This window comes from Tubulanus polymorphus, chromosome 7 (assembly GCF_964204645.1).
Source record: "Tubulanus polymorphus chromosome 7, tnTubPoly1.2, whole genome shotgun sequence".
NCBI classification, from domain to species: Eukaryota; Metazoa; Nemertea; class Palaeonemertea; order Tubulaniformes; family Tubulanidae; genus Tubulanus; species Tubulanus polymorphus.
In genome coordinates, this window is record NC_134031.1 from 7,772,440 (window position 1) to 7,787,730 (window position 15,291).

Consider the following 15,291-nt stretch of genomic DNA (forward strand, 5'->3'; position numbering starts at 1 on the left):
GATCGTCGATTGATAATACTATACGAGATATAGGACGGATAGCCCCGATTAACACAGGAAGGATTAAGGTCGAGGGGGGATGGATCTAGCGACAGGGTCGGTACCCGGCCAGCCTGCAGTCTCTGCAGAATCTCATCCTGCTTTCTCTTGTTTTCCAATCTACTCCTTTCCTTCTCTCTCTTCGCCCTCTCCTCTTCTTCCAGTCTTCTCCTTCGCTCCTGCTGCTTACCCCTCTCCTCTACTACTTTCCTCCGATGCTCCACGTATTCTGCGTTACGCCATTCACGACTGGCCGCCGCGATCTGTGCAGCCCGCTGGCCCCACGTTTCTTTTTCTCTCTTCCTCGTCTCCACTTCCGCCGTTTTCTTCTCGACTACCGTCCGCACGCATCCACCGATCCTCGCTCACTATCGCCATCTCCTCCATGATCTTCCCCACTTCACTCACACCGCCTTCCACACCGACACACTCTCCCGGACCTGCTCCCTCCTCGCTCCTACCAGTATTCACTTCCTCTTTCTCTGTATCTTCGCTTTTAGTTACTTCCTCCTCTGTTCTCTCTTCCAATAGCTCCACTTCTACGCTCTCCAGCTCTTCAACTATTTTCTTTCTCCTTCTCACACTTCTCCTGGCTCTCCTTGCTCTTCTCGCTCACTTTCTCTCTACTCTCCTTCTCGCTTTCCTTCTTTCTCTCACTCTCATCTCCGCTCTTCCGCTTCTTCGTCAACGGCTCCCCGGTACTCTGACGTCTATCGGGCGTTCAGTCGCGAATTGGGACCTCGACGACCTTCACCGTGGTGTGGCGCCGTCCATCATTATGATCTCGACGAGCGTGGCGCCGAATTGAATCTGCCCGTGGGCCCACAGGTCGTACGCTTGTACGACACCCCTCCCGGGGAATGCAGTCACATTTTTCCTGATGCGACGATAAATCCGCAAAATAATCATGGCAACCGTGGCACTTCTGTCGTGTCCTGCAAGAAAAGAAAATGGGGTTTGGTTGGTTTGGTTATATAACAGGTTCCCGTTCCAGCCTAATGATACAAAAATGAGTTGTTCCGTCGTTGCGAAGGAACACGTGAGCTCCTCCTCCGAGTAGTACTCCTCCGCTACAATAAGCGTCAGGATTCAGACCCTGGTATTGAGTTCCCACGTATGGTTTGAGTCGGTCGTAATGAACTGTTTTAGGGACGTTGTTGGGCACGTCCTGTATTTCATATACGGTTTCTGAGTGTCTCTGTAAGATGGTGTACGGTCCGGTCCACCTCAACTAAAACTTCCGGGAGGAATCGCAGCCCGTTATCTTCGGCTGATACAGCCAGACAGGATCTTGGGCCTCATAGGGTTTTCCGTATCGCCGTTGGTCGTGGAGATTCTTCTGACGAAGAGTATTCTTTGCTAAAGCTTTCCGGGCATCACGGTGCGCCGTCTCCATTCTTTTCCGAAGCTGACTGACGTACTCGGTGGCGGACGGATAGTTGTCTTTAGGTGGAAGACCAACTACGAGATCTACAGGGTGATCCACCTCCCGTAGCAGCATCAGATAGTTCGGAGACGCTTCGGCCGTGTTATGGCGGGCCGCGCGATAAGCCATAGCGGCAAAAGGTAACTGTTAATCCCAGTCGAAAGGATCGTCGACGGACATCAGAGATAACATCGATATCAGGCTGCGGTTAAAACGCTCGACCATCCCATCACTATAGGGCCTGTATGGAGTAGTACGGGTTTGTTTGATACCGAGGAGAGTGCAGACTTCTTTGAAATGTTTGGATTGAAAATTCGAACCCTGATCGGTGTGAAGCTCACGAGGTACGCCAAAACGGCTGAAAAATTCCGTCACTAGTTTGTTAGCTACCGTCTCGGCGTCCATGTTGGGAATAGCGTAGCATTCAACCCATTTGGTAAAATAGTCCGTAGCAACGACGACGTAGATGTTGCCGGCTGTGGTCTCTTGACGGGGGCCCATAATATCGACGGCTATACGCTCCATGGGTGCTCCTACGTTGTAGATCTGAAGTTCAGCCTGAAATTTCATCGCTGGGGATTTCTTCCGAGGACAGAGCTCACATTGTTGCACCCATAACTCAATAGCTTCCCTCAATCCAGGCCAATAGTACCTATGTTGCAACTTGAGAGAGTTTTCTCGATCCCCTGGTGTCCCCCAGTCCGAGCTGAATGGTGTTGGTAAAAAATAGTACGGCGAAACTTCGGCGGGACAATCAGCTGAGAAAATCCACCCTCCGATCTACACTCCCTGAACAGAATACCGTCGTTGAACGAAATGAGTTCCCACTGAGCCCAATATCGTTTGGCGTTTTGTCGGAGACGTCTCGCCAAGGTGGCTTGGGGTTGCCGGCCATCAGCCCGTCGATCGCCCACTCCAGGTCTTCATCAGTTCGCTGGGCTCTCTTGAGCTCTTCCAAGTCCCATGTCTCATCCAGTTGAGATTCAACGGTGCCCTCTTCGATCACGTGTATGTACTCTATCTTATCACACTGCTTACACGGCATCCTCGATGCCGTGTAACCCGTCAGCGTTACCGTGTATTACTCCTGGACGGTGTTCAATCTGGAAGTGATAAGTCGACAAGGCTTCCAGCCATTGAGCAATTTGCCCTTCGGGTTCCTTCAGATTCATCAGCCAACGAGGGGCGCTGTGATCGATACCGATGCGAAAGTTCTGTCCATAGAGGTAGTGCTTGAAATGCTTCACAAATAACACGACAGCTAGTAAGTAGTTCGCGCCGAGTCACGCAGTAGTTTTGTTCCGCGCGGTTAAGCGTACGACTTCCAAACGCGATCGGTCGCACCTCGTTCTCATGTATCTGACTCAATACTCCACCGATAGCAAAGGCACTAGCGTCGCAATCCAATACATACGGGTCCGTGACATTCGGGTAGGCTAAAATAGGTGCGTCGGTCAACTTCTCCTTCAGCTCCCGGAAAGCTTGTTCCTGCTCATCGCCCCAAATAAAATCCTGGTCTTTAGCCGTGAGTCTATGTAGAGCTACCTGCGATCTTCGCGAAACCGGCGACGAATTTCCTGTAGTAAGTGACAAGGCCCAAGAAACTACGAACCTCCTTGACGTTTTTAGGCGTTAGCCAATCCCGTATACACTGGATCTTGGACAGGTCCGTCTGTATGCCCTCGTGACTCGCCACGTGCCCGAGAAAAACTACCGACTGGAAAAGCGAGCACTTGCGGGGTTTAAGCTTGAGTCCGGCTTCTTCCAATTTACTGAAGATTAGCCGTTCGACCATCTCTTTCACCGAGCTACTAAACACCGACACGTCATCGAGGTACATTAAGCTTATCTCCCATTGGAGGCCAGTTAGTACCATTTCCATCAATCTTTCGAAAGTTCCCGGAGCTCCGGACATACCGAAAGGAAGTACAGTGAATTCCCCCAACCCACTCTGAGTTATAAAGGCGGACTTCTGCTTCGCATCATCGCTCAACGCAACCTGCCAATACCCGCAATTAAGATTAAGGGTGCTGAACCAGACGGCTCCTCCGAGACATTCCAGCGAGCGATTGACATTCCAGCGCCATGCTTTCGATGGTCGTAATCTCATTAAGCCGACGATAGTCCACACAGAAGCGAGTGCTTCCGTCTTTCTTGGTTACCAATACGATCGGGAACGACCAAGGGGAGCGGGACCTCGTGATCAAACCGCGGCGATGCATGTCTTCAATCAAATTTTCTGTCTCTTTACGCTAGGTTAAGGAAGGAAGTCTCGGCGCCTGTCGAATTGGTAAAATATTATAAAACATGGCGGATTATCGAAGTGGGAACAACGTATCGCTGGTGAATTATTATATATTTATCCATTATCAAAGCCCATATTCAAGTGCCTGTGGTTCCATCCATCCATGGCAAGAAAAAAGACCGGGTCGGGAAAAGTGTCAAACATACTTTTGAAACTGCAGTTTCTCCACCCAACGTTTCCAAGGCTTTGTCAACATTTTTAACAATCCCCGGATATTCAATGCTCATATATCGCTTTTTCTCTATCGGAACAGATAGCCGTTCAGGACTGTATACTCCTCGCTCAATCGCTTCCTCACTCCCCATCGACTGTCAGTGGAGTGGGCCCGAAACCCCGTGGCGTTGGACCGAGAACTCTCCCGACAGTAGTTACCCCACCAACAGTTATTTTGCTGTTACTTGGTCCGAAGAGTCTCAAGTCGGATGTTTTTAGCCGTGGGCGGTGTGACTTTGGTATAGCTTCGTACGCGTCTCTTGAGAGTATAGTGCGGCAGGCGCCAGTATCTACCAAGAGGGCCGTCTGAACTTGTCCTATCTCGGTAATTATGTAAAGTCCATTAACGACGATTTTATCTGGGTGGCAATTAGCAATTCGGACGATGCTTGTTGGAGGGGGCTACTCAATTTGATGAACGTCTCAGCGAAGCTGGTCTCAAGATTAAACCTGAAAAGTGTAGTTTTTTTCCGAAAGTCAGTCATATATCTCGGACACAAGCTGTCTGCTGCAGGTATCGAGCCGGATCCTGCGAAGATTCATGCAGTGAAAGACTGGAGTAGACCGACGACGGTGGCAGAAGCTAGGAAATTCCTAGGATTCTCTAGCTATTACCGAAAATTTATCAAGTCTATGCAAGAATAGCTGCACCATTAACTACTCTTCTCTCGGGGATATCTGTAACCGGCTGGTTGTTGTATCGGCAGGCTGGCTGGGGAACTAGCATTTACACCAGCGGTACAGGATTCCATCCATCAGGAACAACAAGGCAGTTAAACCTTATATGTACAATCTTTTTTGCATCCCGGAATGAGAATGATTATCATAGCTTTACATAGTCTTTATATACAGAATCATGAGTATAATGTGAGAACTAGGTGTCAGACAAGTTGTAGACATCAGGACTCACAAACAAACACCTAGTGACATGTTTGAGAGACATTAATTAATTATCGATGAGCACTGACTATAGCTAATTATCGTGAAAACATGTTGAGTAATGTCACATGTTGATTACGACCTTAAAGCACATATTGACACTATAGTCATAAGTTATATTATATTATTATTGTTATTATTATTATTATTATTATTATTATTATTATTATTATTATTATTATTATTATTATTAATATTATTATTATTATTATTATTATTATTATTGTTATTGTTATTGTTATTGTTTTTTGTTATTGATATTGTTATTGTTATTGTTATTGTTATTATTATTATTATTATTATTATTATTATTATTATTGTTATCGTTATCGTTATCGTTATCGTTATCGTTATCGTTATCGTTATCGTTATCGTTATCGTTATCGTTATCGTTATCGTTATCGTTATCGTTATCGTTATCGTTATCGTTATCGTTATCGTTATCGTTATCGTTATCGTTATCGTTATCGTTATCGTTATCGTTATCGTTATCGTTATCGTTATCGTTATCGTTATCGTTATTATTATTATTATTATTATTATTATTATTATTATTATTATTATTAATATGTAGTAGAGCTATGAAATATATGAACTGTTCGATGTGACATTGTAGATCTATATGATTATGAAATATGCAAATTATATCAGGGTGACATATCTAATCAAAAAGGGAAAAGAAAGATCGCAGAACAGAGCATGGCAATCGAGTGGTCAGGTGAATACGAATATAACAAGGCTTTTCTATACTTGAAGGAATGCCTCACTTCAACACCGGTACTAGGGTTTGCTGGCTATAAAAGTCGTCCCTTCGAACTGCACACGGATTGGTCTCATGATGGTCTCGGAGCTCTGCTATATCAAGAGGATCTGGATGGTAGGTGTCGGGTGATGGCATACGCGAGTCGTGGGCTTAACTCATCGGAGAGAAAATATCCAACGCATAAGCTGTAATTTTGGGCCTTAAAGTGGGCGGTTACCGAAAAATTTCATGATTACCTGTATGGTGGACCATGCCTCGTCAAGACGGATAACAATCCATTGACGTATTGTAAGACTTTGGTACACTTTTAAGAAAAAAATTAACTATTTATTTTTTATTATATTCACTAATCCAAAAATAATTGCACAGCACAACTGTAATTAAAGAGAAAATTGTATGTTCAGCAGCAAAGTTAGTGATATTTCCAGCAGATTTTAAAACAAAACCAACAATTGATGCTATAACTCCAGTAATTGGAAAAGTGGGGTTTCAGATCAGAGGTCGAGAGGTCGACACATCACTCATCACCACAAATAATTTTTCCCCACAATAAATGGGAGATAGAAAAGCATTCTTAGCAACAATAAATAACAGAATAAAACCAGCAAAAAAACAATTTGAAATAAAAAAGTTAGTTGATGTTACAAAAGAAAGTGAACATGAGATATTAAAATTAGAAAAGGTAAAACTAAATATGGAGATAAAATATCAGCAAATTTAAGTTACTTTAATGTTAGTACATGGCGAGAATTTAAAGTATTTTTACCTGATAAATGGGTTTCATTGAGTACAGAGGAATTAAAAGATTTAGAAGGATTTATAGGATTTTTTAGAAGGATTTAAAATAATCTATCATGGAAAAAATGAAGCAGGGCATCATGATTTAGAAATTGTTGATTAATTAAAAAAATAGAAAAATGAAATAATAAAAAAAATAAGAAAATAGAAATAATGAATATCAAGAATCCGAAATGACTTATCTGGACAATTCAATTGCTCCACGTAGATAGACAAAAGTAGTGAGATATTTAATTAATTAAAAATAAAATTATTTTGTTTGCTTTTTTCTGCTTTTTTCTAAAATATCACTCCATTTTTTATTATGAATTTTGGAATTTCAGAAGTATTTTCATTTTTAGTAGCAGTAGTTTCAGAATTATTAATATCATAAATTTTATTTGATTTCTTATACCAACTACACCCAATCAAAATGAATACAACTTCAAATCCAGTTTTAAAATATAAATATTTATCAAATATTCTCTTATTAGAAGTAGTAGAAATAACAATATTTTCACCATTTTCATTAACATTTTTATTATTTATTTTTTCTTTTATAGCTTTTTTATATTCTAGTGATCTAATTCCTAATTGCCGAGACCAGTCAATTTGTTTCTGAGTTCTCGGTTTTTTCTTCACAGTTAATTCCTTCGCTTCCTCCACCTCGCTCATTTATTATAGAAAAATTTTACTTTCAATATTTGAAAATGTTATAACTCCAGTTGATAAAAATGTCATAAATCCACCTAATTGAAATGATAAATATCCAATCCATTTATTTAATTCAGCCATAACTAAATAATCATTTTTTAAATCGGAATATAATTTATTTTCATCTTGAATTGGTAGCATATAATTACATAATTTACTATAACCTATTACTACATTTTCTGATACCGCATCATTAATTCTAGCTGTTCTCGCAGTTTCATAAATCTTAAATAATCTAATAATTTCATCTGATTTCATTGTATCTAATTCATTATAAGTTAAATTTTTACTAATAAAATTTTTACATTTCCCAGATGCAATTAATATTTCTAAGTGATGTTTGCAATAAAGATAATATTCATAATTATTATTTGTTGTAACATCATTAAAAGCACCATCATCTGGAGTTAATTTTGTTTCTGTTATTCCTAAATCATCTAAAGTTTTTTCAATTGCAACATCACTATTTTTATATTTCATTTTCTTTTCACCACCCATTTATATAACAAAAAATTTATTTGTTTTGTTGCAACTAGAATTGAACTAAAATTTAACTAGAATGTAACTAAAAATATACTAGATTAACAAGCTAGTTAAAATATTGTTGTTTCTATTTATTTCTTGTTTAATTTTATTTGATTTTTGTTTCAACTACTAACAACTAGAATTCAACTAGAATGTAACTAAAAATATACTAGATTAACAATCTAGTTGAATTTGAATAAATTCTTATTTAAATGGGTGTTTTAATCGAAATAGTAATTTTGATCTTTTATTATTTTTCAATTTATCCATATATTCATTATGTAAATCATGTGGAATAACATTATTTTCCTCAAGTGCATTTTTCATCGATTTTCTATCTTTATTGTAGAATAAAACTAGAAATCTTATAATCTCCCTAAAATCTTTAACAATTGGATTATTTTTTTGATTTAAAACCCATGATGTTATGCCAAAATGTCTCCCAGAGAAAGCTAAATAGCACAACTCACTTTTTCTAACTTTTGAATCATGTAAATTAGCACAATCATCTATGATGAATAATATATTTGATCCTTTATAAATATCAATTGCTATTTTAATACAATTATCTAAATTTTCTTTAACTGTTTTAGGATCTAATACAATAAATTTATTATTTCTAGTAATATTTCTATCATAAGTTTGATTAAATTCATACGTTGGACAAAATAATACTATATTATCAAAATAGTTTTTATAAACAGTTTCTAATAAATTTAATATAAAATAAGTTTTTCCACGATTTGTTACGCCTGAAATTAACATATTATGAGGTTCAAATATAAAATTCCTTATTCATTTATATATTTTTAATTTTCCTTGATAATATCCATTCATTAAATTTATCTGGCCATCCAACCCATTTTACTAAAGGATATTTTTTTCTATTAACAGTTTTTGTTTTTAGTACCTTTTCAATTTTATATTCATGTTCTAGATTTTCAGTAGTTAAACTTAATTCTTCTTCATAAAAATACCTATCAACTTCTTCACCATTTAAATCTTCTAATTTATAGACATATGGTTTTGTTGTTATTACCTCTTTTATTTTATATATTTCTCTAGTAAAATTACGATCGTATCCTTTGTCAAATATCTTTCTATACTTAGAAATTCTAACATTTTGACTCTTTAAATTTAGGTTCACCAAAATCATCTACAAGAAATGCCCCATACAAATTATTCCAAACAATTTCAGCATTTTCAGGGTTTCTAGCAACAATAGGTTTCATTCCAATAGAAGAATGATAAGAATAGTTATATCCTTCTATCAATTTTGGTAAAACATCCATTTAAAAGTATTATTTGCTGTAAAATATTTCCACATTGTTGTTCTTAATGTTCTATTAAATCGTTCAACAACTGCTGCTTTTTTATCCGATTTTGTTGAAAAGTATTGAATGTTATGATTATCTAAGAGTTCATGAACAAGTGAATTATCAAATTCTTTTCCATCATCAAATTGTATTTTTTCTGGTTTTAGTTTATCATCCGAAAGAAATTTTCTTAAAACTAATGATGTTTGTGCAGCATCTTTTCTATAAATTGGGAAGCTCCATACATAACGACTTAAAATATCAATTATATTCAATATCCACCAATAATCATCATCATCTTTCTTAACATTTTTCATATCAATTAAATCTCCTTGCCACTGTTGATCTACATAACTTACCATAGTTTTACGAGTTCTATATTTTCTAAAAAAATTTTTATGTGTTGTATATATTGGTAAGTCTAACATAAATTCACTTATATCTTTATATTTAACTAAATTTTGTGGGATTATCTTATCTAATTTATCTTGTTTTACTTGACGCCATATATCTTTTACAGAAGAATAAGCAACCGAACTCTCAGGATTATAATATAATTTTCTTAAATATTACTCTTTAGTATTAGGAGTTTTTTTTATTCCCCATTTATATATCGTTAATTTTAACTTAATATTTCTAATATTGAATACTATATAATTGAGAATTTATAATATTTAATTGCGCGTCAGATATAATATAAATGTCCATTTTGAAATTTTTGATCCCTTTTTTCTTTTTCATGAATAATTGGATTCCATCGTTTGTGTTCTGTAGTTTTTTTACCAGAACCATGTAATGAATTATCCTCTGTTGTTCTAAAATCTAACCATAATGCGTATTTATTGCCGGTATAATAATCAATTTGATTAATATTACAATTTTCAGATGATTTTACTTTTTCATTCATAAAATGTTTTCTAATTTCTGGCCACTGATCTATCATTCTCATTCCTTGACAAAATATTTTATTTGCTATACCTTCAATAGTTATTTCTACCTTTGATATTTCAGGATTATAATAATTATCAACATTCATTGCACCATTAGAATATGTTGCAATGGTAAAAAATATTAATATACCTTTAATAGATTCTTAATTCTTGGGAAGTTAATATTCTCATTAATTATTTCATCATTTGCATTAATAGTTACAGTTTTAAATTTATCAATGTAATCATATGATAATGAAAATCCTTGATTGTATTGAGTTTGAATTATGCTTGAAATATTTTTATCAGTTACTGTATCATATTCTAAACATTTTGTAACCCATATCTTTAACTACACTTGATAATACAATTTCATTAACAGGAGCAAATGTTATCTCGAATATAATATCTTCTTGAATTGCGTATTTATATAAAGGTGCATTATTATTTATCAATTCAAAGTCTAATGGAATTTTATATTTGCTTCCATTAATCTTTTCCATCAAATTATCTGTAGCATTAGTTATTATTGCATTATTAGCTTCTGATCTTAATTTATTATGGTTTTCTGATTGGATGCCTTGAAAAATCATATTATTTCTATTTTCTTTAGTTAACCATAAATCTTTATAATGCATAAATAAATTATAATCATCTAATGAAAAAACTGTTTCTGGTCCAATCTTTATAGTCAATTTTTTAATCAAATATCTTCCAACATTATCAACAACATAATTATTATCATGGCCAGTTACTTTTATATAAACTGACAAATAAATACTATTTGGAACATAAAAAGTATTTTGATTTAATCTCGGGATTCTAACATATAAAGTTTCATCATGATTAATATTAGAAGGATCATGAGTAGTTATATGATGAGATCTCTCTGCTTTAATAGCATTAGATATTCTAGAATTCTTAGAAGGATTTATATAACTACCACTCATTTACTTGACAAAAAAATTAATTATTTATTTTTATCATATTCACTAACCCAAAAATAATAGCACTAACAATTGTAATTAAAAATAAAATAATATGTTCAGCAGCAAAACTAAGAATATTTCCAGCAGAATTTAATACAAAACCAACAATTGGTGCTATAACTCCGGGTTAAGCGGCAGCAGATTTTTAAGATAGTTCCCATATATATTTTGCTAATTTTTTTAAACCATCCTTAACTTTATCTTGTATGAATTATTATTTGGAGGTGGTTTATCCGGTTTATTGGGAGTTAGTGTAGATTTCAGTGAATTTGATATGGCTAAACATATTGTTGTGAATACCATAGTTACAGCTGTTAGAATTGAAAGAATTGTGATACCTTCTAATTCAAATAATAATTTTATTCTATCTTTCAATGATATTTCAGAATTTGGTTTATCAACAAATCTTTAAAAATAACTTTTAATCTATTAATATTATAATATATAATTATATTAATATCATTAATATAATAATAATTTAATTTCTTCTTTCCGAAATTCTATGTTATATTCTAAATCATCTTTTTCTTTTTCTTAATATGCATTTCTTTTTTTTAAATTCAATTTCTTCAATAACTTTATTATCGCTATCTTATTTTAATTGTTCTATTTCTTTAATCTTATCAGTTCTATCTTTTTCTAAAGTTCTAATTTTAAAATCTCATACTTTTGTCATGCGCAAATTTATCAGCTATATTACTAATACTAATAATTTCTCTAATTGCTTTATCAGAAAATATATTTAAATCTTCTAATTGTTGATCTGTTACATCAAGTAATCCATTTGGTAAAATTTTTTCAATTGGAACTTTATTTGATTTAAGTTTACTAGTTTTGGAAGTTATATTCTGTTCAGAAGTTGTTTCTGTTTCTAAATTATCATTGATTGTTTCAAATAATCTATCAATTCTTTCTTTAAATACTCTTTTATTTTGATTTACTTCTTCTTGTGTTACATTTTCTATTTCATTACTTTTACTTATTCTTTTAATTCTAGATGGTTCTAAATTACTCAAAGTTGATTCTGCTAATATTTTATTTTGATTTTTATAAGTGATATTAATATGATAATCATCTTTCAAATGATAATAATATTCACCATCTAAAAATTGCAATTCTCTTGCTAAATATCTGGCACCTGTATCATTTATATTATACCCAGATTTTTCAAATATAGGTTTAGAATTATTTATATATTCATTATATTCTAAATATTCATTATATTCTAAATTCTGTCTTACTAAATCTGGATTTTCATTTTCAATGTTTATTCTTCGTCCAGCTCTTCTATCAAAATCGCCTGTTGATATTATATTATCATTAAAATCACTATCTGCTAAATTATTATTATATATTCTGGCTCATTACCATCATTAAAACTTGTTTCATGAAAATCAGGCGGTTGTTCTTCAGTTATGCCAGGTTCATCAAAAGTATCCATTCCAATATCTTCTCCACCTTCTACATCCATTTATATAATAAAAAAGATAAAATTTAAAATATAATATTCCCCCTATTACAATTCCTATACAAGTTATAGCTAATTTAGTATTTTCATGTGTTTTATTATCAATATCACTTCTAATTATTTCATGCTGAATATTATCAGTTTTTATATTTTCTGATGTATTGTAATCTTTTATTTTAGAATCATTATTTAATTTAATATTCTTAGTTTTAGTTTCAGTTGATTGAATATGTTTTTTAATTTTTTCACCTTCCATTAATTTTGGAGCAGTAATTATCTTTTTTATTTATATCATTTAATCCAAATGAATTATGTATTGTTGCAGTTTTAATTAGATTATTAAAACCAATTATATTCCCCATTTTTAATATTAAATCATCAGAAATAATTAATAAATTAGGACCTATACAATAATTTAATCTTACATAAGATTTATCTAAATAATTTTGATATCTTACTATATTGTCTGGAATTGATCTATTTTTATCATTATGAATTGAATCTTCAAATAATTGTTTTTGTGTATCAAATGATGTATTTAAATTTCCAATTATAGGGGAGCTTGTTTCAACCTGTGATCCTAACATACAAATCAAATATATTTTAATAGATTGATTTATTCGTTGTATACCTATTTTTGTAAAACCTTCACTATTTTCTATAATAAAATAAACCCAACCATTATTATTTTCTTGTTTTAAATTATCATAAAATTTCGGCAATTTATTTAAATTTAATTTTTTTAAACTAAATCAATATTTTCTATTTTACCATAACCTAATTTATTATTATACATATTATAAAAACTATAATATGGTATGGGAAGTGTGCAATGTTGTAAAATATTTTCAGGACAAGGAATTGATCTTATTATTCCAATTTTTGTTCGAAAATCAGAATTATTTATATTTATATTAAATTCATCACGAACTTTATAAAACTTTGATAAATCAATATTATTATCTAATTCTTTAAAATATCTAGATCCTGGTAAAGGACATTCTAATTCATTTAATATAAATCTAATTTGATAATAAGTATGAAATCGAAAAAAACTTTAATTTATATTTTGAATTATTTGAATGATCGTTCCAACTATTTCCACATCCTGTTGTTGCACAATAAACTGCAAAATTTAATTGGTTCTGCCAATACTTCATTTTGATAACCATTGCTTTTCATCTTTCAATTTTTTTTTAATTATTGAAGTATTTTGTTGATAATTGCTGTGAAATCAAATTTGGGGGGATTTTTTTTTTATTTGGTTGGTAAATTTCGTTTGATTTTCTGATTGAGTGTCCCTTAGAGACCCACCACGGGTTTGATTTTGAAATCGGAAATCGAAGTACAGATATAGTTGTGTGACCGGCGGTCGAGTTTACATATTTTTTTGTTTAAATCGAAGTACATGATTGGGAAATTCGGTTCCGGTTCATTCAAACAATCTTCCAACCAGTCTGAACCGGCAAGCGACTGATTGGGGTGAATTTTTCTGGCTGCCTAATTTAATACATCGAAATTTTGGAAATAGTTATATTACAAGGTTGAAGATCATTTGTCCATTTTTATATTTTTTTGGTCGGTTTCTGTGTGTAAACAGTCCGATAATCTAGTTTTTTTTCTGGTAGATATTGATATAGAAAGTCCTCTAAGTTGATTGTCCCGCGTGTTGACTAGATAGAAAGGAAGCACATTTCAAAACGCAAATTTTCCAGATGAGAGTAGGGTCCTTTGGTATCCGAAGTGTAGTTTATGACATCGACGGTGCAGCTCCGATGAGGATGGGTTTCTCCGTCAAGGGGTGCGCGATCGGTACTTCACATCTGGTGCTGAGTTTGCCTAAAAGTAAAAGTTTTTACACGGAGAGCAGTTTTGTGTTTCTTATATACAGTGCATGGTTAGGTCTGTGGGTGCGTCGCAATCGAAGGGACAGTACTATGTGCATTGATAGACCGTCAGTAAGAAAGGCGGCACAGGCACGTGAATATTGAATACATATTTGTACACTAACGTATATACAGTCTTGATCGGGTTTTATTTACAGTCACAATTATGTTTTTGGTATTTTTCAATGAGACCGACGTCAAGAGGCAACTTTCCAGTCATCATTGCGCGCAGATAGACTGAGCTTGCTATCCTGAAGCCAAAAAAGGAGGCAGCTTTCCAGCTATCGCGGCAATTAGACCGAGTTACAGTCAAAACATCAGAAACAGTAAACTAATGAACACGTGGTGATATAAAACAAAAGTGGTCAGACAGTTCTATGCGTATTGATAGACCGTCATCCCGGTTCGATCTAAATCAGAACATACCTCAAGTGTCAAAGTCGGGTATGTAGGTGTATGGCGTTGGGTTTAATTAATAGACATCGACTCTGTCGAAAATATTGTGTGTATTTATGTTAGCAAATGGGCCCAAACGAACAAATACAACTTGAACTCATTTGTATTTTGTTCATGCTGATGATAATGATTCTTGCCATGGATTTCGAGAATTATATTTTCATTTACTTTTAGATTCTTAATTCGTAGCGCTTAATTAGTACCGGTATCACGTAATTGAACAATAACTTCCCGGCATGGCGTTTCGTTGCTATTTGCTAAAGCTTATTCTAGAACGCTTCGCAGCCACGGAAGAAAAAGCCACGGAAGTTAGGAATGATCCAAGGTCTGACATCTAAACTTAGGCTTGCGGTTAGTCCTTGCGGTTTCCATCCTGGATATTTATAAAAATAGTTGAATAGTTGAAGTGCCCTCGAAAATTGGGGGGAAGGTGTACGAAGGAATTATCCGACATCTGGCAATCAAAATAGACCTAAGCTACTAGAATGGTATTTGACAAATGATTAGAACGCCGAAAACCATATCCTGTACTTTTTATTTTTTTCT